The 27,442-nt window shown below is 40.9% G+C and overlaps 1 protein-coding gene across 5 annotated transcripts in view; it reads right to left on the bottom strand.

Moving 5' to 3' along the window:
• ARHGAP6 (Rho GTPase activating protein 6) overlaps positions 1–27,442 on the bottom strand; it is a 310,565-nt gene that overhangs the window by 61,639 nt on the left and 221,484 nt on the right. Inside the window, exon 1 of one of the 5 annotated variants that reach the window (XM_032207444.1) lies at positions 7,634–7,693. The exons of the other annotated variants lie outside the window; for them this stretch is intronic. The gene's annotated coding sequence lies outside the window, so the exon portion shown is untranslated. Of the gene's footprint in view, positions 1–7,633; positions 7,694–27,442 lie in introns of those variants that run through there. 5 annotated transcript variants of the gene reach the window in all.

Raw genomic sequence — 27,442 nt, 5'->3', positions numbered from 1 at the left:
AATCAACCAGGCTTGGGAGAGGTCCAGAAAAGTCAAGATCCCTTTCAGAAGGGGAACTAGTGCATTTACATGAATCCCATCTGCCTAAAGCTTTTCTCTGCTGTATGGGAGGAACAGGGTAAGACAAACCCAGAGAACACTTTCCATTTCTCTCTTCATATGAGGAGGCACATTTCACCAGCCTCCTTCAACTAATAGCTTGACGTATCTCCTTGCAGAAGCTTAAGAGAAGATTTTAGAGCATCAAGTCAGGGTGACTTGTTTTTGAAGTCCGTGCCCTGCATATGTGTTCAAACATACATACACAGCTACAGTATTTTTCTCTACTATTTAGACTGTAGGACTAGTTAAAACATGATCTGTGAATGGTCCTTTCATCACCAAGAAAAAAAATAAACAACAGAAAAGAATATAAACAGAAATATTGCTCTGGGATAAAGTGATCAGCCTGATAGGACACAAACTGCTAATTGCAAGGGTGCTTTCATAATTGACTTTTACAAAACCTTGACCAGACTAAAAGCCTTCTCCAGTTTCTTCTGCCAACCAGTCACTTCTTTTCCCTCACAAGTCTGCAGCTTCAATTGCATTCTTCTCTCTGGCCCTCCCACTAACATCCAGCATCTTTCCTCCACTGAACCGAGGAGTTCACTTATCGGGTAAGTAACTAAAATACCAGAGCAAATGACTCAGCAGAGGAGATGAATGATTAACTGCATCTTGTGCCTTTGAAAAATGCGTCCACTTTTCCCATATTTCTTGTCCACCGTCATAAGCACATTTTAACAAGACACAGACTGCAGCTTTACTGATATTCTTTCAAACAAATGTTTTCTTTAGGGGTTGGGTGTCCAGTGGCTCTGAAAAAAAAAAAAAACAACCCAAGTGGTACATCCTGACTTAAGTAACACTATGCGCTTAAATTACTCTTAAGCATGTGTAGGCTATTCTTGTGTACTTGACCTCTTTCCCCTGAGCCTCCAACACGCAGCCTTTCAGTTGTCTGTTAGCAAAGTCCCATTCTTCTATCCTTCGTACAATACAAACACTGGTTGACAAATACTGTAAGGAATCCTCAATGTGGATATAAATCCACTGGGCATTACCTCTGTTGCTCACTGTGGAGTTTTAAGCCTTCATGAGCCATGTGAATTATGGGAAGTAAGAACCCCACATATGGCAGTTTTCAATAATACAGTATTTTAACATAAGATGCAGAGAGCAATTTTTATCTTACTGCATTATTGTTAATGCTGATGACTTTAGTCTGTACTCATTTAGGTAAATGCCATTATCAGATTAGTCGTCTGCTTTTCATTAGTCTTTTGCTGAAATCCATTTGAAACCACTAAGATCAAAACCAATTATACCTACTTGTTTTTCTCCTACCCTAGCAACACTTAGCCACGTGCTTGCAGCCAGATATGGCTCCAACAAAAAAGAGTTCAGCATTTTTCCACACGAAAAGGTTATATTGCAAATAGAATGGCAAATATAGCACTATAATGTCTTAATTCTGTTTGCTTAATTACTTCTTTAAACTTCATGAAAATGCGTGTAATTACTACTTCATAAACCTTTCACTTATACTGGTAATTTATTTCAACTCTTTCTAAAGCTACTTCCAGGCTCCTCCTCAGCCATAACCCCTCAGATTTTGACAATTCATATTCCCGCAGCACTATCTGGATGTGTGTACACATAATCCCTGTCTTCCTCACCTCCCCATGCTTGCTGTCAGTGTGAAGCAAGCCCTACTTGGACATGACTGCCTTTCATTGCTGCATAGCTGTTCACCTTCATCTGAAGCCAGGGCAGCGCTCCCGGCAGGACAAGACGTAAAGAGAACGGGGAATAAACTCCAGTAAATATCCATCATTACATGCAATTAAGGACCAAATGTCTAGTCCTTTACTAAAGACATCCTCAATAGTTATCTTGGATTAACCAAGAGTTAGGAAACAACTGGATGGTGTGTGCATGCTGTGGCCTGACTCTTTCTGCCCCCCTATCTCCAGATGCTTCTCCTAAACCGGCACAGCTGGAGCGGCAGACAGGGTATTTGGTTTCCAGATCCTGTTACAAACTAATGCAACCTAGACTAGTCTGGCTTCTCCAAACACATCGGGTGTCAAAACAGCTACTTCCAAGGGACTGCTGGTATGACAGAAGGAGACAAGCCTTTCAGATCACCAAAATGGCATCTCCATAACTAAATACAAAGGAGCAGAGGACTTACTGCATGACGCTGAAGCAGTCAGGAGAAGGATCTGAACACGGATGCACAAAGCATGGGGCCCCAACAATTAATCTTCATTAAGAAAGTCTGACTTCATTAGCATCATTATCTAGGGTTACATCCTGTTCCCTTTGACATCAGTGGAAAAATTAATACAATGCCTCCACCAGAAAAAGAATAAGTACAGTCTGATGATCTTGTGAAGATATTCGGAGTCTTGCATTAAAGTTAGCTTATCTTAAGCTCTATTGTACTTATGCGTGTTAATGTATGTACAGCTGTTAGTTTTGGCAAAGCATCACACCTCACAAAGCAACGCTTTAGGTGTCAAAGCTATTTAATGGCAGTTAATATAATCATGTTATTGCTACACAAACACTTTCTCACTCCTACCAGCATCCTGCCTTGTTCCCAAGGCTGCAGATTGTCAGCTGGAAATCTGGGTACTTGGGATCTGTGCTCCACACAGCAAGCCAGCCCCTTGGGTGCTGGCAGGCTGGTGTTCCCCACAGGGCAGACCCTGTGCACACCCCCAGCAGAAATACTTCATCTAGCAAGACTGCATTAGCCTGTGGCCAGGTAAGGAAACACATTTCAGAATACTACAATGGCAATTTCCATTTATCGGGGGAGGAAGAAAAGCCCTTCTAACTTTAGTCTAAGGATAAACAGGGAGCGGAAGAATGAGCGTTTTTTCACAGCAGTATTAAAATTGTTAAAATAAAGGAGAAAATATTTCCTGTCCTTCTGTGATCAACCTCTCCAAGTTTTCCAAATGCCTCAGGATACTATTTCATGTTTTGAATCGTTAAAAGCATTCCCTTATAAAAAAAAAAAAAAAAAAGAAAAAACACTGCATACAATGGAGATGTATTTCATTCCTTTTCTGACATTAACAAGTATTGCTGATGTAAAAAAGGTATTGCCTAGCAAAACATTCATCCCTAACATACCACTCTGTACTGAACTTTTTACACATCCAGAAAACTAACCTACTTTAAAATGCATCAAAAAAAAAAGATCAGATTTTCAGAATGCCTTACTTCAATGGTATCAATATTTTTGGAGGAACTAACCCAGAAGAATCACAATTAAAGCCAAAAGAGGCTCAATACTTTCGTGGAGGTGCCAAAATGAAGACAGAACACCTTAAAAAGCCTACGTCCAACCGTAGCTGAAGTTTTTCTGGACTTCAAGTGAAAAGATTTTTGTGTATTTTTGTCAGTGAAAAAGAATTAAGCCATATTGCAATAGTCTGAATTTTGTTGCTGGTTGAGAATACATGCACAGTTGTCACATGCGTGCAGTAACAAGCTACACCGAAGTAATTATACCTACTGAGACCAAAGTAATGATCTATGCTACCAAAAAAAAAAAAAAAAAGAAAAAAAAGAAAAAAAAAAAAACGACAACACAGGGTTTTCAGCAATCTCAGCACAAGAGATAGCTTTGGGATAGCCTTGGTTGATTAAGAGAATAAAGCTTATTCCTTTCATGAGTTCATGCATTATATTTTGAGAGATTGGTGCAATGTTTTTTTCCAGTATAAGAAAAAGTTTCCTGCTTGACCAGGAATAATGTGAACTCTGTAAGCTAATGGCAGCTGACCCAATATCAGGTACAATAGCTCCATTATTATTATTTTAGTGGCAAAGTTGCCTTAAATAGACCCTGCTCCAGCTTCTGCTACAACACAAACACGTTCCTGCTCAGTGTTCCCGTGCTTGTGAAGCTGAGCAACAAGCCCTAGGCTCTGTCCATGTTTTCCACTGTCCCAAATCCCTAAGTAGGTGGGCTCAGTCCTGATGGCAATCTTTGCTTGATGCAACAGACATTGATGCACTACAGAACTTCCATTCATACCATACTCATAGAAGCACCCATAGAATCACTCGGGTTGGAAAAAAATCTTCAAGATCATCAAATCCAACCATCAAAGTGAACTTGCTAGTCCCACCACTACACCATGTCCCTTGGTGCCACATCCACGTCTCTTAAATACCTCCAGAGATCGGGACTCCACTGCTTCCCCGGGCAGCCTGTTCCAATGCTTGCCCAGTTCTCTGTTAAGCTCTTATTAAACAGGAAGACCTCAAACTAGATTTTGAATATGAAATACTGCTCTTTCTCCTCAGTCTAACAAGGTTGACATTAAGCATATGTAAATGTAAGGCCTAAACTAAATGAGAAATGCATTTAAACAACTTAGGATTTATGCTTATATTTGTATAATCCATCTGTAGCTTTTTTCATCCTAGAGTACTATGGTAATGCCCCTGTGAAACAACAAGGAACAAAGCACCTTCTGCTTTCTGGCTTGTTTTAAAAAGGGATAAAGGAAAATTGATGGGATCTCTGCTAGTACAGCAAAGAAGTTAACAATTTCTGCATCCAGTAATACGTATTAATTTGACTGCAGCAAATGCTTTGAACAGACTAGGAACGGTATCTATTTCTATTATATCTGGTATAAAAAATTTTTAACAATTTAGAGAGAAGTGAATGACCTACTATTTTGAAGAACGAACACGCATGAGAGAGCATGCACAGTCATTTCCAAACATTCAAAAATCATATCAACCTGAGTATTGCATACAAGATTTAAAAACATATATGTTAGCATTCAGTTTACCTTCTGGATTTTGAGCTTTCAAGATACAAAGAAATTGCATTATCTGACTTGAGCGTACAGCTCGAATCTCATTATAAAGTAAAATGAAATAATTAATTTCAGGACTCCAAAGACTGGGATTTGACTAACAGTAGTAAAGCCTTTAATTCAATATGAAACCCTATTTGTATTGTTTCAAGTGGTCCAAATCAGTTGTTTGGTGTTTTTTTTTTGTTTTGTTTTGTTTTTGTTTTTTCCTATAAACTCTGACGTTACTTAAAGAAAGGATTTTTTGGTCTAGGGAAAATGAGATTTGCTGAACACATGGAAAAAAGACACTCAGCTTACCTATGTACCAGGTTTAGTTGGAAAGTCATGCTATTTGCCTGGGGGGGTGGGGGTTGATTTAGTCAATAGGAACAAAATACAACCTATCTCCAAATATTTATATTTTGAAGCATGAGAGCGAGAGCTCTTGGTTATTGAGGTACAACACAGAGCTCAGGACCAAGCATGCTCTAATCCAGCTGGCGCAGGAGTTGGAACAAGGCTTCACCCCATCCCTGGCCTGTGTCATCATCAGGAGGCTATGGAGTGCTCCGGCATTTGCTCCCACTATGGTACATACCCCTGGCAGAGGCTGCTGGGTCCCTCCAGAATGATTTGCAAAGCTCTTCACGTGAACGAATGGCTAAGCTCTTCAGGTGAATGAATGGCTACTCTCAGAGCTAATGTGGGCATGTCCGATGATCACCACTCTCTCTCACCCATCCTGCTGCTCACAGAGAATATATTATTTCACTGAAGTTTGTCTCCAGGTCCAAGTGAACTACCCATTTCCACTTCAAAAATAGTTTGTTACTCAGGTTATTGTGCCATGATTAGTTACTGTGTTCTGTGATTAGTTACAGCTTCTAACCTGTGCTGAAATAAAGGTGTTATATAAGCTCTTTTCTTATTTAAGGCAGTTTTCTTCAAGTCATGAGTTTGTATCATCAACACCATTTCAGGTGCTAGTGACACAGAGCATGCAGAGAACCACTTGGAGGCAAGGACATGAGTATTTTGAACATGTAGAAAGTAAACTGTTAGCTGTTAGGGATTAGTAGGTTATGCTTCATTTGCTACATAATCACTCCACACTTTCACTTTGATTTCATCTCTCCCACTACGTTTACATATGCAAACACTACCCTGTCCTACACACACATGTCAGGCACCCAGGCACCAATCTGCACCAGTAAACCAGCTGCAATGCTCTGGCAATCCACACCCATCCACTGGGACTGTGGTTTGTGAGGAGGAGGTGTTTTTTGGTTTTGTTTTTGCTTGTTTGTTATGGTCTGGGATACCATATTCCTACTCACATCAGCAGCTGTTTTAGCGTTTTTATTGCTCTCTCAAAGACCCTGCACACATAATTCTCCACTGAAAAGTTCAGAAGGTGCAGAAAATTCAAAAAGTCTAATAATTAGGAAACTATTATAAGTACAAAGAGGTGGCTCTGCAATCACTAGCAATTTTAATCAATATAATTACTTTTTGTTTTCTATGTATTTCTCTTCATGCAATGCACAGCAAAGATCATTACCTCAGCTTCTTGAGAAGCACATTTTTTTAATATATAAAAAAATACCATGTTTTCACATATGCATCTGCTGATCTGCCATTGAATTAAATGCCAAGTTAGAATCTTAAATGCTTTAAGAAACCACCTCAGCTGAACTGGAACTATACAAACTGGTCTGACTGAATATATATAGCTATAAGTCAGGTTGATGGATCAGTGTATATACCTGGAAAGACCATTAAAGAGCACGTTGTTGCTCTCTTCACTGTCTATTAATGTGGAGGCTCATTAAAAATGTGGTATTCCAAAGCCAGAAATGTAAAACAGATCCATGTAAATAGAGTCACTGTGCTGCAACATCAATTCTCAGGAGAAAGGTGCATTTTGTAAACTGCCCCTCCAGCCTGAGGTACCCCAAGTTCAAACTGTGTGCCTGCCAGAGAGTCTGTGATTTCTTTCTTTGTTTTTAAGCAGCACATTTATTTTGGACAGAGAGAGGGAAAAATAGCCCATAAAGTTCCCACTGTTATGAAAAACAGAAACAATTGCTAGAGTTACAAGCTCCTCGTGGGCTGAGCCAGAAGATGAACAGCTCTTATTCTCTGCTCAGTTCTGTGCAGCTAACCAAAACTTAGAAATCCAGCAACACCACAGCCAGGTCCACAAAACCTGATGCTTAAACAAACTCGTTTGCCAGACTGAACCTATGCAGCTGTAACTGTCTTGCCATCAGCTTTCAGGAAGCCTTTCTGACCAGGATATTTTGCTCACAGCTGCCTGGTTTAGGGTCTTCACACACGCGGAATACAGAACACAACAAACATAGCACCACAGATTTCGAAGCAAGCCACCACCTGACGAAGCCACTCAAATCAAAATTAGCATAATTATGCAGTTTGGTTTAAAAATGCAATGCCACTTCTCGTTTCATAGTTTCTTTCCTCTTAGTTTAACTATGGAAACATGAAAGGAAACTAGTATCAAAATAAACAGTATCTGAGGGCTCTCCATTTGTTGCTGGATCTCCAGAGCCTGGCAAGTGGTAGGTGGTGCCAGTCTTTTCCCCAGAGTCAAGCTGTTCTCTTTCCTTTGAACCTTGTTAAAGCACACAAAAAAATTAAAACACAAATGATCAACACCACCACATTCAGCACATCCTCTCCTTCCCACTTACCTCTACCACACCCTGTATAAGATTATTCAGTTTCCTTACCCATTAACTAAGTTCTCTTGAGTCTTCAGTGTCCTTCAGCACTTGACCAAACCAGATCTGAATTACGAGTTTGAATCCAACCACGACTTTTTGTAAAATAAGATGAAGGTAAGAACAATGCAGTTGTCCTGAAAAAGTGTAGTGAGTGTATGAGAAAGAGCCCAGCTGGAGCAGCTACGACTCCCCGGATACCTTCGGCTGCCAGAGCCTTCTACTGTCATGAATCTTAGGGGGAAAATCTGCTCTTTCCTTTCTCTGGCTGGAAGCAGGCTGGGAGTCCAGCGCAGCCGAGAGCCGTGTCACACAGCGCCTGTGCGACAGAGGCAGACAAGCTGCGACCGACCTCCCCGCTTCTTGTTCCAGAGGAATTGTTCGGAGCGAGCACAAGGAGTGGTTAGGAAGGGGCATGTCTCCCCTCAAAAATCCCTCTTCCACATGGCTGTGCAAACTTAAAACTGGCTGTAACTCCGCAAGCTTTCCCTATTAGGAAGAGCTGCAGGAATGCTGGAAGCAGCTGCTGCTGCTCCTTGGAGCCCAGCGAGCAGCATTTGGTGTGCTCTGCCTGACCTTCTCACACGGTTAGCTTGCAGCTTTTTTAAACACCTTTAAAAACTTTCTGCTCAAACAAGCAAACCAGCTGTATTTATAACATGGCTTCAACACGAGCAACACAGAGGCTATTTTGCACAATTTGCTAGGAAAGAAAAAACAACAAAACGCCAAAACTTGATAAAGGCACTGCTTCGTAAATAATGTCTGTCACGTTTGCAGTCCCCATATAGAATGCTGTCATCTATAGTGCGTGGGCAGGCAGCGTAGGCGCTTTGTGAAAAACAAACACTGAATCACCGATGACTTCGACTGCAGCTCTGTGCTGCATGGCATTTCAACAAATAACTGTGCAGAGTGACAACTGTGTTTCTCAGCCGATGCCACTTAGCACTCCATCAGACCACTCACTGAAGAGAAGCCACCAGCTACAAGTCATGGTGACAGCAAGGGACACCGTGTAATTTTTTTCCCATAGATCTACCCAGATTCTTTGATCACCGCCACATCTAGGTGGGCTGAGCAGCCACTGACCTGCCAGAGGCAGCACGCAGGGGTCCAAAGCATTTGCTACAGGTCTCTGGCTGGACATAGTGGCCACCAGTCCTGCACAGTATCACTATATGTGAACCCCAGACATCTCTAATCTCAAAGCCCTACCCAAAGCCCACAGAAGTCAATGGACAGGTCTCAGGGTTTTTAGTGTCTCTTACATTAGGCATCATCACATCCTCAAACCATGTAGCTCCTCATCTTCGTTTTCAGTCTTTTTAGACTACCCACGGCAGAGTGGTGCTAAAAACAGCCAGGGTGTCACCACCAAACAGGGCAGTTAACGAGATTTCCAAAGAAAAACTGTCCTAGTGAATTACCTTCTCAGACAAGTACTGTCATTGACTGCGCTTACATCCCAACATAAACCAAGGAGGAATGCTGAAGCTAAATTTATCTCTCCTCTTCAAAGTGCTGTAGCCAGAGATCAGCATCCTGCTAATCATCTATCTTTGTTAATCAGCTGTATGTTTGTGGTACTTGACATCTTTCTTTAAAAACAAGTTTCTTCAGCCCACATAACTCCTGTGTTATTATTTTTTGAATTTCCTCTAATGAACAAAACTCTGTTATTTGCATATTTGGAAGTGGGGATATATTCATTCAGAAACTCACTCACTTGAGCCCTGTGAAGAATGAACTGCCATTTCCAGGCTCTAGAAACAAGCAATCAAAATCCCCAACCTTTTCTAGTGGCCTGCAGGAAGACAAAATAGAGAGGCTGCCAAGAATCCAGTTTAGCCTGTCCCCTTTGTATTTATGAGCTCCAGACAAGGCTATGTTCCTTTACCATCATTAAAAATAAATAAATATAATAATATTTATTGGAACTAGTTGTTGACAGTGAGGGTTTCCTTCTCAGAAACTGAGCAGTACAACGGTACGTGCTGAGTTCTGCTTTAAATCAGGGTTTTTCAGACTATTCAGTCAGTAACAGTGCTCTTCACCAAAATACTAAGGGTCCTTTGGGGTACACTGGCTACACATAGACTATCTTAGTTTTACATCGTTAATACGTTTGTGTTAGCTGCCAGCACATCTAGGGATTTCTTTTTTCCGATCTCAAAGTACTTTTTTCAGTAATACACAGCTTTGTATATAAAAAAAATAAAATACTACCCAGGACAGAATCTTACATTATTAATAGAAAAAGTTCACAGTATATGGAGAGGCTACAGAAAATAAAACCTATCACTAAAAAATGGAGAAAAATAAAGTTATTCTGTTATTTACTCTTTCTTAATTTCTTCCCAGAGCACTCAAAAATATTCCTTTTAAAACTTACAACTGAGCCTGGGGTAAACTCTCATTGGGAAACTGATCAATGGATTCTGATATTGTAACTTCATCATTCACTGATAAGCACTATGTGACTTTTAATTCGCTTCTTAATTATGCAAAATTCTAAGGACCTGACTCTCACCCCAGAGGGGTGCAAGATTAAGCGAACCGAATTAGCACGCAGCCGAGAATTCCTCTGGCTGCTCTCTTGTTACAACAGTGACTAAAGCTGGCCACAAAAGCCCCAAGGGACTGTTAAAAATAGCTTCAGAAATATAATTGACCTAAAAATCTTTTTTTTTTTTTCAGTGGAAAATCAGGGTTCTGTCTTAAAAAACAGTCATGAAAAAATATGCTTTCTGTGGAAAAATGTATGGCTTGGTCAAAAAGTTCAAAGAAGTTTGCAGCTAAGAAAGAAGATGTTTTCACTCAAAACCCCACTGGTGTGCCTCATGGGAGCTGTAATTCAAGGGCCTGGCATGCCTGGCTACCTTTCCCACCCTGAGCAGGGGCTCTCGTGACAGACCCCTTCCTCTACCTCGAGGGACAGAGGCATGCTGTCAGAGATGAACATCCCTTAAGGCTCATTGGAAAGAACCTGGGGCATTAAAAATCTGCAGGATTGCTTCCAGGGGAAGTGGTAGTGGTATTTTAAATAAAAGCACTTTCCATCTTTGTATTTAAAAAAAAAAAAAAAAAAGTAACTGAAAACATGCTACTTTAGTCTTTCTTGTATCCCTCTGAATTGGACTGGGGAGCCCCAGAGAGAAACTGGGCATCCAGAGTCGTGCAAAGACATAGATGTTAAGCTCTGGTGACACAGTTCATTCAAAAACAAAAATAAGTAACAGAAGTACAAACACCTCACTTAGCTTTACGCTTGATGTGTTCCTAAGACCTGTGAAAATACAGAAGTGGTAGCAAGTTGCATATGCAGAAGAGACACTTGTAATTATACCTGCACTGTCTGCCCCAGTAGCCACAAGACACCCCACATAGAGGCTGTCCGCATGTGTCTCAGAGATGCATTTTCTGATAAAACGCAGGAAGCAAGTAAATAGCAATTAAACATATTTAGCTCACACTTTTTATCTCATACTTTTAAGTGCTGTTAGCAGAAACTGATGCCTCCAAAAGAGCTAACACATGTACTCTGACAAGTTGTATTAGGATCTAATAAAAACCTATATTGTGAGATAAATTAAAAGACAGAATTTGTAGCAGCAGAATCCCTGTTTCTAGAAAAGGAAGGCCTTGTGAGGAGTTGTGGGGACATGGGTAGAAATTTGGAAAAAGGAGTGCTCCCAGTCCTGAAACAGGCTTTGCTTGGATGTGCTAGTGCTGCTGTCATCTCTAAGGAACAGGTGAAGAGCACAAGAGCACACTCTTTTTTTTCCTCTGTTTGAGAACTTTAAAACCTGTCAAACATACTCTGAGTCACTGGGATATCCTGAAAAATGTACCCACTTCACCACTTTGCTTTTATAAAAGCTGCACGGTGCTTTTTCCCTTTATAAAGGTTTTACTCTCCATGTGCTGTGTGCGGCGGTGTTAAGTGGAGGTGCAGTTCCAGCCCATACATTGATCGTGGTTGAATCACAATGGCAAAAACGCCCATCTTTGAGCATGTTTACATCTCCCACCAGCGAAAGCAGCGCACACACAGAGTTACGGATTCAAACGATGTTTTGGAAAATTATGCACTGGATCTTGAAGGAGCACTTGATGAGAAGAGGGGGCAGCAAGAGCCTTGCTCAGCTCTCACAACACGTAAAGTCACCGGGGAGGAGCTGTCAGCACCTGCCTGTGCACAACACCACATGAACATGTACAAGGCTCCAAGTGCTTTTTCTGAAAACTGTGACCCTGGGCATCAATGAAGCTTGTAACCAAGGTCCTGCTCCTCAGGCATGTGAAAGGACAAGTCTCCATCCGCAGTCTCCAAATGAAAGACAAACAAACAAACTCAGAGACAGACCAAGGCTATTTTTAGATGAATGAACAGCATGAGAGCTTTCCAACATCTCTCCTTACCCACTCTCTTCTCATCTCTCCCCCATAAGCTTTTGTTGGTGACTGCCAAACGCTCTTTGCTCCTATTTAAATTTTTTATGGCAATCTAACAGACGTCCCCCACCCAATTATTTTAATCTGCCTGCATTGAGTGGCCACAGCAGCTGTTCAGCTCCTCTTATCAAGCTTATTAATACTGCAATTAAAATATACATCAGTCAACTGAAAGATCCACACAAACCTCTTCCAAGTTTTGCTTTTTGTTATAGATATCAGGGAGTGGTTAGGAAAAAAAAAAAAAAAAAAAGGAGTCACCATTATGGTTTTTAAGAGACAGCATGAAGCTCCTGCTAAAAAAGGCATGCAAACACGGAGTTAAAGAGCTTTCACTGCAATATCCTTGTAAAATCAACAATTGCTTGAAAAATTAGATTTGCTGATGGGTCACATATTATTGCAATACAAGAGTTTCCCATCCCACATACACAGGACAGCACAGCATATTGCTTTTGAACTTTTATCCAGCTATGCTAATATCAAAATATCTACAGCCTATTGTCAAAAATTTCTGTTAATATAAAGGTTTACAGAACAAATTCATTCTGAGCTTTATGAGATCTAAAGAGCTCTTATCCACATTATGCCTGCTAATGACCTAAAGGAGATTATTTCATACATCTCATTAATAATAGCAAGCTTTATTCACAGGAAACTCATCAGGTCATGAGCCTGAACTTTGAAATAGGAAGGATTATTGAGCTTCCTGCAATTCAGTATCATTGCAATGTGCTCCTAACGGACTGTGGATGAATTTTAGTTGATTTCCTTAGATGTACTCTTTGTTCTTTAAATCTCTGGGGACCAGCTACAAGAGCTGTTTGCACTGGGAGAATACTGTCATTTGCCCTTCTCTTTTGCACTGATGTGCTTCAATATAATCACAAATTCTCACATAAGAGTGCAGTTCTTCAGAAAAGTCAGTGTGGCAAAGCTGGACGACTTTATAAGCTTTGTGCAGTAGGACAGTTTCCATTAACTTGTGGCTATTTGTTCAGAACCAGAGAAGAACAGAAAAAAAAAAATCACAACATAAATAAAGCCCTTAAAGCCTTTATTCAGATCTGAAGAATTCAACAGCTGCATCCCATTCAAGAAATTGAACTGAATGTGCTCAGCTATGAGAACTACTTTCAAGGGGCCAAGCTGAAAACTCAGTACATTTCTAAAAGACACTGATTTTAAAGGCATCTCTAACAATGCCACTTTTCACCAATTTTTACAAGTGAGCTTTGTGACATTTGGTGTTTTCCTTTTCCTGGAGTTTTATCTCCAGAAGATAGGTGAGGACAGGTCAATCTCAGTATTCAAGAAACACACAAAGCTCCAGCCTTCAGACATGTCTCCAGATGTCCTCTGTGAAATTCTGTTATATGGAAGTCTAAGAAAAGAAACTCAAATATGATTTTTAATTTCCCTTTATGATTTTCAAGACATTTTTATTATTCTGCTTTACTCAGGCCCAGGGCGATTCTTCCTGTGAAGTGTGATGCTGGAACTACTGGAGTGACACAGACAGCGATCAGCTCCTTGCCTGAGGTGAGCGGCTGCGGCAGGGCAGAGGCATGCTCCTGCTGCTGCCACTGTCTGGAGCAACGTGCTGCAGTAGTGCCTGGACAGACAGCATGTCTGCTCATTGCCTCTGGCCAAGGAGCCCTGCAGACCCCTGGAGTAACACCTCCCGGCTGCTCCTGCTGGGTCTGCGCTCCTCTGTTGGAGTCCCTACAGTTATCCATGCAACACAAACTGAAATTTGCCTTAGGAGCATTTCCTCCTCATACAGCTCTGGGTCACACAGAAGCGTTCAGCATATCGCAGGGTCAATACAATGAGTGAAATACCTGACCCTGGCTGAATTAATTACATACAAGAGATGTTTTGGTAAAGATGGATACCAACACCCAATAATGCTTGCAGATGGAAATTGAGAAAATAATGAAGCATCAGTTAAATGTATTTTTATGTTTTACTCCACAGAATGTTATTTTCATTACACTCCTACATTCAAACCTTCCACTGGATAAAAATTAAACAAACTGCTAAGGCTTTTCCACTATGACTTCTCACACAGCACAGAACTGATGAACAATGTATTACTGCTGTTAACATTATTATTAATATTACCTATGCATCATTTGTTACAGAAATGAATTAGCTTTTCCTTCAGGAATCCTGTAGACTTCAGGAAGTTTTACCCTTTCCATTTGGCAGAGTAACTAAAGCCACCAGCTGCAGAAGTGTGCAGTAATGATGGATGTTTCAGATGCTGACAGTTCAGCTCAGGGGCAGATCAGACCGACAGTGGGACACCCTTCAAAATGCAGGCACTGCAGGCACTAAGCGAGGCACTGTAAGTACTAGTTCCAATCTGCGGTGAGAAACAGGAACTTGTGGGGGAGCAATCCCTTTGGTTTGCAGAGAGAAGAATGAAACCCCAGAAATGTATTTTCCCCTCATGCTCCCTCACATACAGGCAGGGACCGTATGGTGGCCAGGCTAGCTCAAAGGCACAAGTCTACAGTGCAACTAAATTGTAGACATTGAATGAGATGAGATGAATTCCACCCTTAAATACCATTTTCTGTGGCTGCTGAAAAAGCTAAAGCTTTTCTCTGAGCTCTAACCTTTTCCAGAAAGGCACCAGGGAGATGATGAACACACTTATCAGCAGCCACCTCCACAGCTGCCTGATGAAATACCAGGTTTTGCAGCAAACTTGCCAACACGTTTCCCAAGGCGGAGTGTTTGTTCAGCTGCAGTCCCTCCTCTGGTCCCCTGAACCAAGCAGCTCCAGCCCAGCCAGGCCACCACCACCTCCGCTGTGTCAAGCCCTCCCTGTGTCCCAAATGAAGCAACAGAAAACAGCTCAAGGTCACCCATTTTATGAACTTCATGCCCAGCAAGGACAACGTTAGCTGTGGATGAACCTGCCTTTGCTTAGTTCATTGCCTGCTCTAATTCCCTTAAGTCCAATTGCCATTTATAGCAATGGGGCACAGGGTGGAGCCACCGAATCTGTCCCTGGGAAGAAGGAGATCACGGATCGCATTCTTCAACTGCTGCAAGAGTATTTTCCCCTAGGAACTGGGCACACACTGTGCTATTATGAAATAAACTACAGTCAGTCTCATTTTTTAATTACACTACTACTGTTTTTCAACTAATTTGGTGCCAACCTCTACAAGAGGAGTTTCCAGCACTACAAAAATCCACCCTGAAAATAGTCCCAATGAGTTCTCCTACTGAGGGCATGAACTCCCACAAAAACGAATGACAGATTTGCAGTAACCTCACTGAAAGTAGGATCATGCTCTTTTTTTCAGCAGTACAGAGTATAAAATGCCAGATGCAACAATAAAATAGTCATCGTGAACGGTGGTGTTAAACTTCCATTGATGATGTGGTGTTGTTATATAGCTATCAATAAGCATCAGAAACCAATATAAATTAATAGTAGCTTAATTTTCTTAGTAGCTTAAACTTTCCTGCCTCTCTCAAAAAACATTCATAACCCAAAACAGGAAAAGAGACAGAGATCTTTTAAGTCCATCAGTCCGATCCATACAGAAGGTATTCAGGCTACAGCAGGCTGTGCAGAGAAGAATGCAATGGCAAAAAGTAAAGAATTATAGGTTGCAATGATATAGTTAAAATTGTCCTCTTCCAAGTCTTTTCCAAAACATTAAAACTGTCTTCTATATGAAAGCAAAACAGAGGACAATAGTACAAATACCATCCACAGTTCACACTTCCAATTTAAACTTCTATTTAAAAGCAAATAAACTCCTAAAGCTGCTCTTTCCAAAACAAGCTCAATTTTTTTCTCCTGGTTAATAATTACAGAAGAATTTTCTCAAGTTTATAGATGGTGGGAAAGAGAAGTACAGTTAGAGCATTATTTTCTTGTAGAGAACTGAAATAACACTTTTTCCAGATTTCCACAGAGATGTTCAGTGGAAAAATGCCCAGTATCCTGAAACACTTCTCTCTGGAAATTCATTTCACTCTTTCCTTCCCATATACTCTCTTATGAATGAGCAGAGAAGCACACAATAAAACAATATGCAGTCTTTTGAAGCACATTAGAACTGTAATTTCTGTATCTGAAATGTCTGTCAGCACAAAGTGTAGCATGCAGTACTCCAAACTAATAAAGAGCTGCTATCAAACTAAAAAGCCTTAGGGTTTTTCATATTGTTTTCTAGTATTGCTCCTAATGAGAATCAACAGGTTCTGCTTGGATTATCTGTTTTATACAAACAGTTGCACAACAAAAAGAAGAGTAAACTCCTGTGCCTAAACCCTAAACTCTAGGGTAAATGACTAAGATGCCAAGTGTTGATAAATTAGAGCATGCCTACATGTCTCAGGGTCTTATTTATTTTCAAATCTTCTGGTAACTCCATAAATAACTGTAAGAACCATCCATCACATCTCCTGCTAATGGTGTCTTTACAAAACGTGCCTACTTGTTTTTTCACTGTACCATGGGTGAGAGGATAAGAAGCATTTCAGACTTTTTAAAAAGTGTTTTTTGTCTTTTTTTTTTTTTTTTTAAATTTTTTTTAAAACTTCAGGCTACCCTAACAAAAAAAACTCTATAGGAGAGAGGGCAGGAGGGGGCAGAAGGAAGGGGACCCGTTAGGAAGAGGCACTGGCCCAACCCATTTACCTCACCCAGGAAAAGAAGCGGGATACTTTCCAGATTAGCTAACTGCTTCAACCACGCCATCGCACATGACCGATTTAGATTCACACTGCTTTTGGTGATCTGGAAGGACAGAGGGGAAACCTCGCCACCCTCAGTGACAAGCGAAGCATCGCACCGCGCTGCTGCTGCCCCTTTAACGGGCTGGCATCGCAAAGACACAAACAACTCTGCCTGCTGGATGAGGAGAGTCGACAAAGGTTGTATTTCCAGCCAAAGCCTTTAGTTCGGTGGAATGTCTCTTCCCTTAAAGGAACAGCAGTTTCTTCCCATGTGTGCTGCCCCACTTCACCCAGCTCTCAACCAAGGCACTGCTACAGCTCCTAAGGCCTCCCTCACACAGAGGGCCCTCAGCCTACAAAATCCAGGTGCACGAGTGGAGGTGTAAAATGCCTGTTCACACCTTGGTCTTAGCATAAATCATGTGCATAGTATCGTTTCGACTGCTTGAGTTGGTTAAGGTACAGGCTGTGTATACTAGAGAGCTCTCTAGATGACTATGTGCTATCTTTGTGACCAAAACAGCTAACTTAGCCCTGTACCCATGTTTTATATTCACTAGAGAACCTGAGGCACAGTAACTCTGCGGGAATAAGGAAATGACTCAGTTTAGCTTGCCTCTGAACAAGCCTCGTGTTTTTCACGTCCCTTGTTGATGCTCTCCATCCTCAGGACTCAGGAGTGCGTCAAGGGGAAAAGCTGTGCAGGAACGCAGTCTGCCTCAGCTGTCATCAGCTTTAGGTTTCTAACTGCGTTCACAAGCGTCATATATTTTCCTATTTCTCTTCAATGTTTTTCTCTAGTCCCACAGCTTCGTGGTAACTGCTCCCTCTTCAGCCCCAAAAGAATCACACAAATGGAGAACAACTGCTGTACAAAGGAAAATGAGGAACTAAACACCTATTAGCACCACAAAAGAATATAACAATAAATTGAAGGGAATAGGAGGAAAAGGACTTTTATTCATCTTCTGTGTCACAGCAGACGCCATATTTCAGCTGCAGTATGACATTAAAGGTGACCGTGCCACCGAACTCCACCAGCTCCCTTTGCACCCAGGCAGTCACCAGAGGGCGGTGAATGGCTTTTGGCCATCCCAGCAGCGCCCACCAGCCAGGCCGAGACCCCAAGGCACAGCTGTCCTTGTAGTTTTCTGTCATAGAAACTATGCTGCTGTATAATGCAGCCCAGGATTGGCCATACAGACCTGTTTGAGACAACAGATTGCCTTTGCAACCCTCAAAATAGAAAAAAAAAAATATCTTCTTTGCCCTTACTAACACAAACTGCACAAAAAGCTTTCAATAGCCTACTGATCTGTGTACCTTCAGCTGCTTAGACTTACATTATGTTGGCATAAAATCAGCGCGGATATGCTTGAAATACATACAGAAACAGAATAAAAAATTATAACAAGATGCTTGAAAGGTCAGCTTGCAGTATGCTGCTGTTGAAGAAAACACATTAATAATCAGAATGTTATTGCATGTTTTTATTTAAGCATCTTGCTTCATAAATTAGGACCCGCATTTTGAGTGCAAAAAGTAGCATGGAATGTTTGTTTCCTCCTGACCTTACCACTGGATTTGAACTCTCTCCCATTTGCTCATTCCAGTTTGAATTCAATAAGGCTATTAAATCACTTAGTGTTTGTCCCCATGTAAACAGCCAGATCTGCTCCTTCACTCTCAACTACACTGCAGACACTCTCACAGACCTTTCTTCTTTATAGAAGACATCTTCTGTATTGATACATACCCTTTGTACAAAAGATAGACTCCAGAAAACAGACATGTACCTGGCCAATAGCATTTTGTTATAACCTAAAGCCAAGAACAGAGAATTTATTGGCTCTTCTGACAGCCACCATAGATTTTCAAACTCCACAAGCCAAGAAACATTCATCTGAGCTATCGTGTGGGTTTATACTGTGTTGGATCTTGATCTGTTTTATAAATCCTGGAATCTGTACAACTCAACAGAAATCAGTGTGGCACACAGATACAGTAGACCCTGAAGAATCTGTCTGCCTATTCAGGATTTTATTTTTTTTTTGCCAGTGGGGATATCAACATCAAATTCTGAAGCAGGCGCATGTGTGTGTTTGAACTCCTATTCCTATCTGCAATGCAGCAGCAGCTTAAATGGAAAATATATGTTTAGAATAGTGCATTATCAAAATAATATTAATAGAATGAGAACACACCACTGTTACAGGTTGAGCAGTAAGAAAAACAGCTATTATAAGGATGGAGACCTTGTAACTTCCCCCTATAATGCCATTTGAGACTCACACTGAGTTACTCTCTGAACCTATGTGTGCTTGGGGACAGCCCACAAAGTTCCCAGTGCACCCTGTTTATGAATTAGCAAACAAAACTAACTAAATAAACAGTAATAATAAAGAAAACTATTACATTTGTAACACCATGTAAACAGTTAGTACCTGTTTTAACCTCCTATGTATTTAAAAAGTCTCCATAGGAAGGTGGCAACCAGGCCTGGGCAAAGAACAGAGTGATGTAGGATAAAATGACATGATCTTCTCCAGCAGGCTGATAGCCAACACCACTGTAATAATGCATATCCCCTGCTGTTCTCATGTGTATGGTATCGTTCTCCTAAGATTTTAGGAAGCTTTGTAAGTGCTGTGGAGACAGACCCCACTGTCCCCAAAGCAGGTGCCAGTACCGACTGAAGAACAAGCATGACTTCATGTACCCAAGCGAGGGATGCTTCTACTTTACAAATATTATTCAGAAAGCAACATGTGCCTGCCACACATGACCACTGTGGCTGTTCCTACACTTCAGGGGACACACCATGGCCCCTGGTTCCCCCAGGCAGTGCTGCTGAGGAAGCGGCAGGGTCTCTCCAAGGCTCCCATCCCAGCTGGGTCTCCTGGTAGGGAGGGGGTTTCTCTGCACCCAGACCATGCCCCAAGGGCAGTGCACACACAGCCTGAGCCCAGGCCTGGCTGCTGAGGTGCTGCCTCGTTTGGTTGTACCACAGCAAAAAGAGAAAAAAGCGCTAGCTTATGAACCTGACAGGAGTGTAAATCAGGGCTGTATTTTTAAAGGCATGAAATCATTAAGTAAATAACTAAACAGAAAATAGAAATAGAAATAATTAAGTGCTGGGAAATTAATAATAATAATAATAATAAATCAGAATGTAATCCAAATGAAGGAATTCATCTGCTCATTCCTCTCCTTTTTACTGAGGTGAGTGAGGAAGCTCTCTCTGTGGACATCTGGGTGTTCACTCTTTGGATAAGACAAAGGTGACAGTTCTGTTATTGCTTAAAACTGTGTGCAAATATATATTAATCCTCCTCCAACACTAATTTTGGAATCTGAGAAATCTTTTCATTGAAAATCAATTATTTATTTCTTAATGCAATGAGAATAGGACAGGTTCTTGCAGTGGAAACATCAACCCCTCCCAGTACAAATCTGCTCATGGAAACACTTTGGAAGCATGACCTCTTTAACTCTGACAGGCACTTTTTTACAAAGGTCACTCCAGATAATTCTTTTAGCAAGACAAATGAACCACATCACTGTAATCATAAATGATATGTGAATTATAAATTTGGCATAGGATTCTATTCTCTGTGAAAAAAAATTACTTTAAAGTAGATAAAACAGCCAGGAAAAGCAGAAAAGAAAATGATAACTATGATAACTCTAGAGAGGGAGTGGTCTTCAAGGCAGTTCTTAAGTAAATATTTTTATCAATTTTTTCTTGAAAAATCTCCTATGAGGTTTCCAAAAAAAAAAAAAAAAAAAAAAAAAAAAAGATGGGAGCAAAAATTCAACACTGCAAGGAGGGATCATGTTCAGCTCTCAAATGTTTTTGCAGATTCTCCAGTTGCTAAAACCTACTTTTTTTTTCAGACTATTACTGCTCCCACATTCCTCTCAAATTCTACTAAGGCTGTGCTGCTGGTGAGTTTTGCTAAATTACTTTTAAATGACATTTAGTCCTTTTGCTCTTTGTAGTCATGAACAGGACTAGAAAGTTAAAGGAAATTGCCCTCAAAGGGTGCAGAAACAATGGAAACAAAAGAATTCAAAGATTTGTAACGTATCAAGATAAATTCCAAAATCTGAAGGAATTTTATCTTTTTTTATCAAAGAATTTTATCGAAGGAATTTGCTGTTGCCACCAAATATTTAATGAATGACTTAACTTTCCAAATAGACTGCAGAAGACTTGCCTTTGACATCTACAGATATTTTAATTCCAGTCCAGATGCTAGTACATAAGCATTGCTCTTTTCTGCTATAATGGCAACCAAAGCAGTATTTTCCCCTCTTACTTCAGATACTGTAATTTAAGAGACCACTTACTTGCCTCCCGGGTGCACCATTTGCTACGCCAGCAAGTATTACAGTCACATTGCAACTGGAATGGCAATTCCGTACTTAATTTTGCTAAACTTGACAGCAAACACTCTTTTTACTTTGCAATGGAGCATCAACATAATCATACATACACAGGACTATAAAGTGAAAATTACAAAGTAGGGAACGAAGGCTCAGCTGGCCTGTATATCGAACGCTGCAATGAAGTTTAATTTTACTACTCTGGTCCCCTGTCTGATCTATGAGACAGTGTGGTGGGGCTGTCCTCCAACAAGGTCCCCTTCAGCACGAGGACCCACCTAAACCATGCACCTCACTGCACATGGGAGCCCTGCTCCATGTGGTTCAAGTCCATAAGGTCAGCAGATGCCAAGATCAGGGAGCAGGAGCAAAACAGCAGTGCAGCGCTGCAGGAATGCATCATGGATGTGCAGACCTGTGTTAGGAACGAGTCTCAGTCTCAGAGCTAGCCCACAAGATTTGACAGCTCTGTGTGATTACTGCTTTCAGAAGATTATCCTGCTTTCATGAATAGCAAAGGAAAAGATTAGTTTCATAGATGAACACTCACTCTCTTGAGACCTCAGATACCACTTGGTGTGCCATGGAGCCATGTGCTGGAACTGGCAGCCTCTCCCAGCCAAAGGGCTGGATTTCTTTTCCAAACTCCTTCAATCTTATTATTTAATCTTTATGTAGGAATGAGGCAGAGATAGCAGCACTGTTTTGACTGCTAGTGCTTCATGTGGAAATAAGCTCCTAATGACTTCAGGCAAAAGGCAAATCTGCCAGTCAGCAAAAGATTTAAGTATATGCTTAATTTAATATTTTTTGCTATCTATTGAGTGCAAGTATTTTGCTGAATCATAGATGTAAACTGTGTTTTGTACAGCCTAACTTGAGCTATTTAGCAACTCATTCCAGCCACCCCAGAATCCCAGAGAGGAATGCTTTGACCTAAAGAGGTGCTATCTCCTTCTACCGACTACAGGGAGGTACTAGACAATTGCCTTATATGTTTAACTTGTAGATGTGAAAGCTCATGCTTCAAAAATCCTACCCATATTGGCTTTACACAGCAAGACAAAGCTGTCACTGCTATGCTCATTACATAAACTCAAAGACTGTCAGGAACACCCAGGCCAAGTGTTACACTACTTCAGAGTAACTTTACTTTATAACACCAAAGAAAACAAAATACACGTATCTTCCAATTTTCTTTTCTAACCAGCCCTTTCCTACGCACCATCCACACATCCCTTGGTTTTATCAACTTCAGCTGAGGTAAAATATTCTCATCTTCTTGACATATTAATTCACTTTAACATACCTGGTAGCAGGAAGAAACTGATTTCTTACCGAGTTGCATCAGTTTCAGCCAGCTCCCAGTATTGTAAAATCTGAGGATGACAGAGAGGATTCATTTCACAGCAGGTTCTCCAGATTAACCTGGATCAGCTGTAAGGCATACCTTCAAGTACCAGTCTTGTTTTATCCATCTAGAAAGTTGTTTTGAACAACACGGATTTTCATGCAGTAAATACTGGTTTTGCTATAATTAAAGTCCAAGGAATTTGCCTAAAGATTGGAGATGCTCATACATTTGTGTTCAGGCAACTCCAGAGCTGTAAAAGCCCACGGTATTCTTTAAATGAAAGCAACAAGCAGAAAACAAAAAGCTTTCCCAGTTTTATGGTGTGCTTTTTGCTTGTACTTAACCAGAAAGTTCAGAAGTGTTTAATATTTGGAAAATGATATCTGCGTAAAAGAAAATTTGATCATTACTTTAGGAAAAGAGAATCACAGATTTTGGAAAGTATGATATCAGCTATTTTTCCTGCTTTATTTTTTTTAGCTAGTACAAAAATATTTCCCATTCCTCTAAGGCCAGATGGCTTTAAGTTTTAACCTTGCAGAATGCAGCATAATGGTTGGAAGAGAACTGGAAACACAAAGGTTTTAATTCTCAAGAAATTGCAATGCTTCTAATGTTCTGTTTCAGTCACATCAGGTCCACAGCAAAACTTCAAAATGTGTTACAGTGGGACATTTGGGGTTGAGGAAAAATATGGTAAACATGTATTAGAATGCCTCAGTCTGAAAATAAATTTAATTTCACTTGGAAGATTCAGGACTCAGAATTTGTGACCTTGGGACAGTGTCTCCACTTAGGCAACTCTAGACTTCAGGGCTTCCAGAGTCTTGGCTTACCTTAAAGACATCCCAGTAGACCCTCTGCTTTTATAACCCACATCAAGTTATTGAAAACCCTCTCTAGAAAATGATATCCTTAACAGGTATTAGGATTGACTTGCAATGTGACAGCCTGATCAACACAATGCTTGGCTTTGCTATCTGTTCTTGGACAAGGAAATATGCTAAGCTAGCATACCTTGGTTAATACCATTTTTTCCTTTTCTTCCCTTTGGAAGGTATTCAACACCTTTGAAATGTTACCAGAGACCGAGGAGACCCCAGGTATCACATTTCAATTTTTTTTCTGCTTTCTTCCTTACACACATTCCTCAAAATTTCCATCACTGACAGGCTGACATAGATATTGCCTCCCTATGACTATATACAGATATAGAGAGAGGCATATAACTCCTGCAGTCTGTTACAAAAACATCCAAATGCCAAGCGTTTACAAGTGCTGTGTCACAGCACCTGAGAAGTGAAACACTTAACTACCCTCATAGGGACTGAAAGCCATAGGAACTCTTCCTTGCATGCCCCATAGCTAGCAGGGAAGGAACACAAGGGAAGAAAACCCATGGGGCAATACTCTGTGTGGACATATATGTCACTGTCTTGCAGTATAGAGAGATTTTTCCCATAATTGTCCTACATAATTAAGTATTATACATATTTCTTCCCTTGCCCTTCCATTCTATTCTTCTTTTACAGTTTGAACAGATGCAAACCAAACCAAAGAAGACCAACTTTGGTCCACGGACTTTTATTGCATAGCCTGGGCAGCATAGCAGGGGCCAGCCTTAGAGTGCCTAGGTGCCATGACAATGGCACCTACATGTTAAATATGAGTGAGAATTCAATATAGGGGATGGTTTTCTCCTCCTCCTTAGTATCTATCCTGTGGTTATGATTACAAGGGAGCTGGCTACAATATCAACCCCTGTTACTATCAACATCTACAAATGCAGAGCCCACCACCACTCCAACCCACACCCTTGGTGGCACTCCAGCACCGGCTGATGCAAATTCCTAGGCTGTGCCCAGTTTTACCAGCAGTACTGCACCAACCAAGCCTGCCAATGCCAGTTCAAACTGCACAACCTCAAGCAGGTGAACAACCAAACCTGCCCAAGCATCCTCAGCATCCTGCAAACCCCAACCTGACCGATGCAGCCCCAGTGACAGGGGAGTCCTCACCTGCCCAGGTGCCCATGCCAGATGTGCCTCTGCAGCCACAGCAGTCAGACAAGACAAAGCTAGAGGAAACAGTAATAAAGTTCTGGTTTTCCTCCCTCTTAAGTTGTTACAGCCAGAGAGCCTGTCAGTTAAATCAAGGTATTTCTCTGTGCAGTCACACACTTGGTGGGTTAACATGCGCTAGTATCAGTTTAGCTTCTGTCAGACTGCAGCAGCAGGTCAGATTTTAAGTAGCATTGTAATTAAAACGGGCAGATGACTGTCAGATCAGATCTGTTCCTGTAGATCTATCATATCAATACGGCCTTGAATCTGTCCTGGCACAGCTTTGTGAAGTTAAAAAGAATTTCAGAGGAAGAAATCTACTCAATGAGCTGTGCAATGCTGCACAAAGGGAAGACTCTACTTTGCATGACCCTGCATCCTCCAGGAAAATATAAACATACTAGCATCATGACCTTTGCAACAGATAGCATTAATAACATGTCCTTTTATGTTTAAAAGGAACCAAGCATGCAATACAGTACGTGCTTAGCATGTGTTTCAGAAGCAGGAAGATTATAATATCTTATTCTAACAGTAAAAGAAACTTCCAAAATTTTTAGCTTGCTGCTTTCCCCCCTATTTTAAAGCTCATTAATGCTTTCAGTTGGGAAAAAGACGTATAATCTCATTCTTCCTGTATCTTACAACTCATTCCTTATCATCAGTGGAAAAGAGACAAAACACAACCCCTAGTCACCATATAAGAGCTCTTTTTAAGGCTGGTTTTAATTTTGTTATTTTCCTTTTCTTTCAGGATTCAAAAGACCAAGAAATCAGAAAAAAAGCAGAAGTATTTTAGGCATTTTCACTTGCTTTCAAAAATCAATCATTCTCCTGTAGTCAGTGGCGCATGTCTCCATTAACCCCGCTTCTTAGTGAGTACTCCAACTGGAAAAACAGAAGTGTGTAACTAGCAGAAAAGAAGAATACCTAAAAAATAAAAAAGTAAAAAAAAAAATCAATGTGTTTTGCTGAGCTTGGAATTTAAAAGATGAGCTTGAGGTCTTACACCTTGTACCGAAAGCAGCACAGTGATTGAGCAGAATAAACATATTAACCTGAAAAATTGTCACTTCGTGGCTTGAGAAGTTACGATGTATCGAATTATAAAGACAATTTAGAACTTTAATCTGCAAAGAAAATACCTAAAATACCTAACACCCACTATGAATTTAGACCACGAGTTTAGACACTGTATTTAGAATAAAACACTGCCACAAAGTGTGATGCATTTCTAGTAAAAACAACATGCAGAATTAAATCTCCATGGACTGTCTCTAGGTCTGTTTTTACAAATGATCTGAGAGCACAAGTCTATATCTTGTTCCTCCTGTTACTCACGAGACCAGAAAGGATCCATTTTTTCTGAGACAACTGAGAGCTGAGTCAAAAAATACTGGCTTTCCTCACTCCATGTCACAAAGGAGTCTGAAACGTTTGTATTCCTGTAAAGAGGCAAGCTCACATGGGGAGTTATTAGCTATAATATTATTAAATTAAATTTGACAGGCTTATACCGTAAGTTACCTGTATTAAACACACAGTGCCAGATCCCAGCCTGCACTAACATCCTTGACAGCCATTTGAACGCAAAAGGTAGGAGAGACCTTACTTGCTACCAACATAGTGAGCATCATTGCTGACCTGATGTGCTGGGGAGCTGGCAGAGAAGCAATTCAACCTGGAGTGGGGAGCACTGCCCCACTGGAAAAAACCCAAACCGCTCTCAGCACCAGCTACCCGTGACTCTGCTGCCGGAGGGATGATCCTCTGTCACCTACAGAGGCTGTACACTTCAAGCCTCTTACAGCCATCCCAGAAGGGTCCACTTGAACCAGCTGCCTCTACAGCCAGCCTGCAGTAGAAGGTGCTTTCCGCTAGCATTAATGTGAGCTGCCCATGAATGACACTTGGCTCTGGGCCTAGGGATCAGGCTCTGGTGCTCTTCTCTTGTGCTGCTGACAAAACTTCTCTCCAAGGCATAATTTTTCTGTTCTCATCTACCTTAAGCATGATGCAAGACCTAATAAATGCTAGCTCTTATCAACTTGGCAGTCGAGGCAGCATCTCCCGATGCCAACAGAAGGTGGGAGCTCTATCTAACCCATTTGTCTTTTCACCAAAAGATAGATTTTTAGAACACGTGGCCAAAGCAAACCCTTTTACCCTTTTTTATGTTTGAAAAGCCAAAGTAGTTTAAGAGTAACAATAATCAACCAAAAAGAGAAGAAAAAATAAAATTCAGTTGACTCCAAACGAGCCAATCATTTTCTTTCCTGATCAAAACCAAGCCAAAACTTTACATTATGCTGCCCAAACAGAGTTTTCTTCTGCATACTGAAAATTTCCTTCTTCACAGATGCTTGCAATGGAAAAGAGTAAATGGTATTGAACATTTCAAAATAACTGTACATCAAATGCTGTTACTTTCAAGGAATTTATTTGCTACACTTGACTTTTTGTAGAGCCAGATTATTAGGTAACTCTTTAGTATGCACTTGAAGCTACATACAACTGTCTCCGCGTCCCACAGACAGGAAACACCGAGAACTGGAAAGGAGCTATTTGCAGCCCTGAAGATTATGTGTATCATCTCTCCATGTTGATCATCTCCTTCCGCCACTCCACCATGCAAGAGTACCCCACCACATAACATGACACAGACACAAGCCTTCAAACCTCCACTCACCTCCCTTAAACTGGTCCTATGTCTGCCCTGGGCACTCAAAGAATAGCTTTCAGAAGTGAATGTCTACATATAAAACATAAGACACAGTGCACACGAGCAAAAATGCTGCAGCAACAGAGGAACCTAAGTCCTTTCCCCAAGAGATTACTTGG

The sequence above is a fragment of the Aythya fuligula genome, chromosome 1, assembly GCF_009819795.1.
Source record: "Aythya fuligula isolate bAytFul2 chromosome 1, bAytFul2.pri, whole genome shotgun sequence".
NCBI lineage: Eukaryota > Metazoa > Chordata > Aves > Anseriformes > Anatidae > Aythya > Aythya fuligula.
Note: the sequence above shows the minus strand (reverse complement) of the source record. Positions and strands in the feature narration are given on the sequence as shown.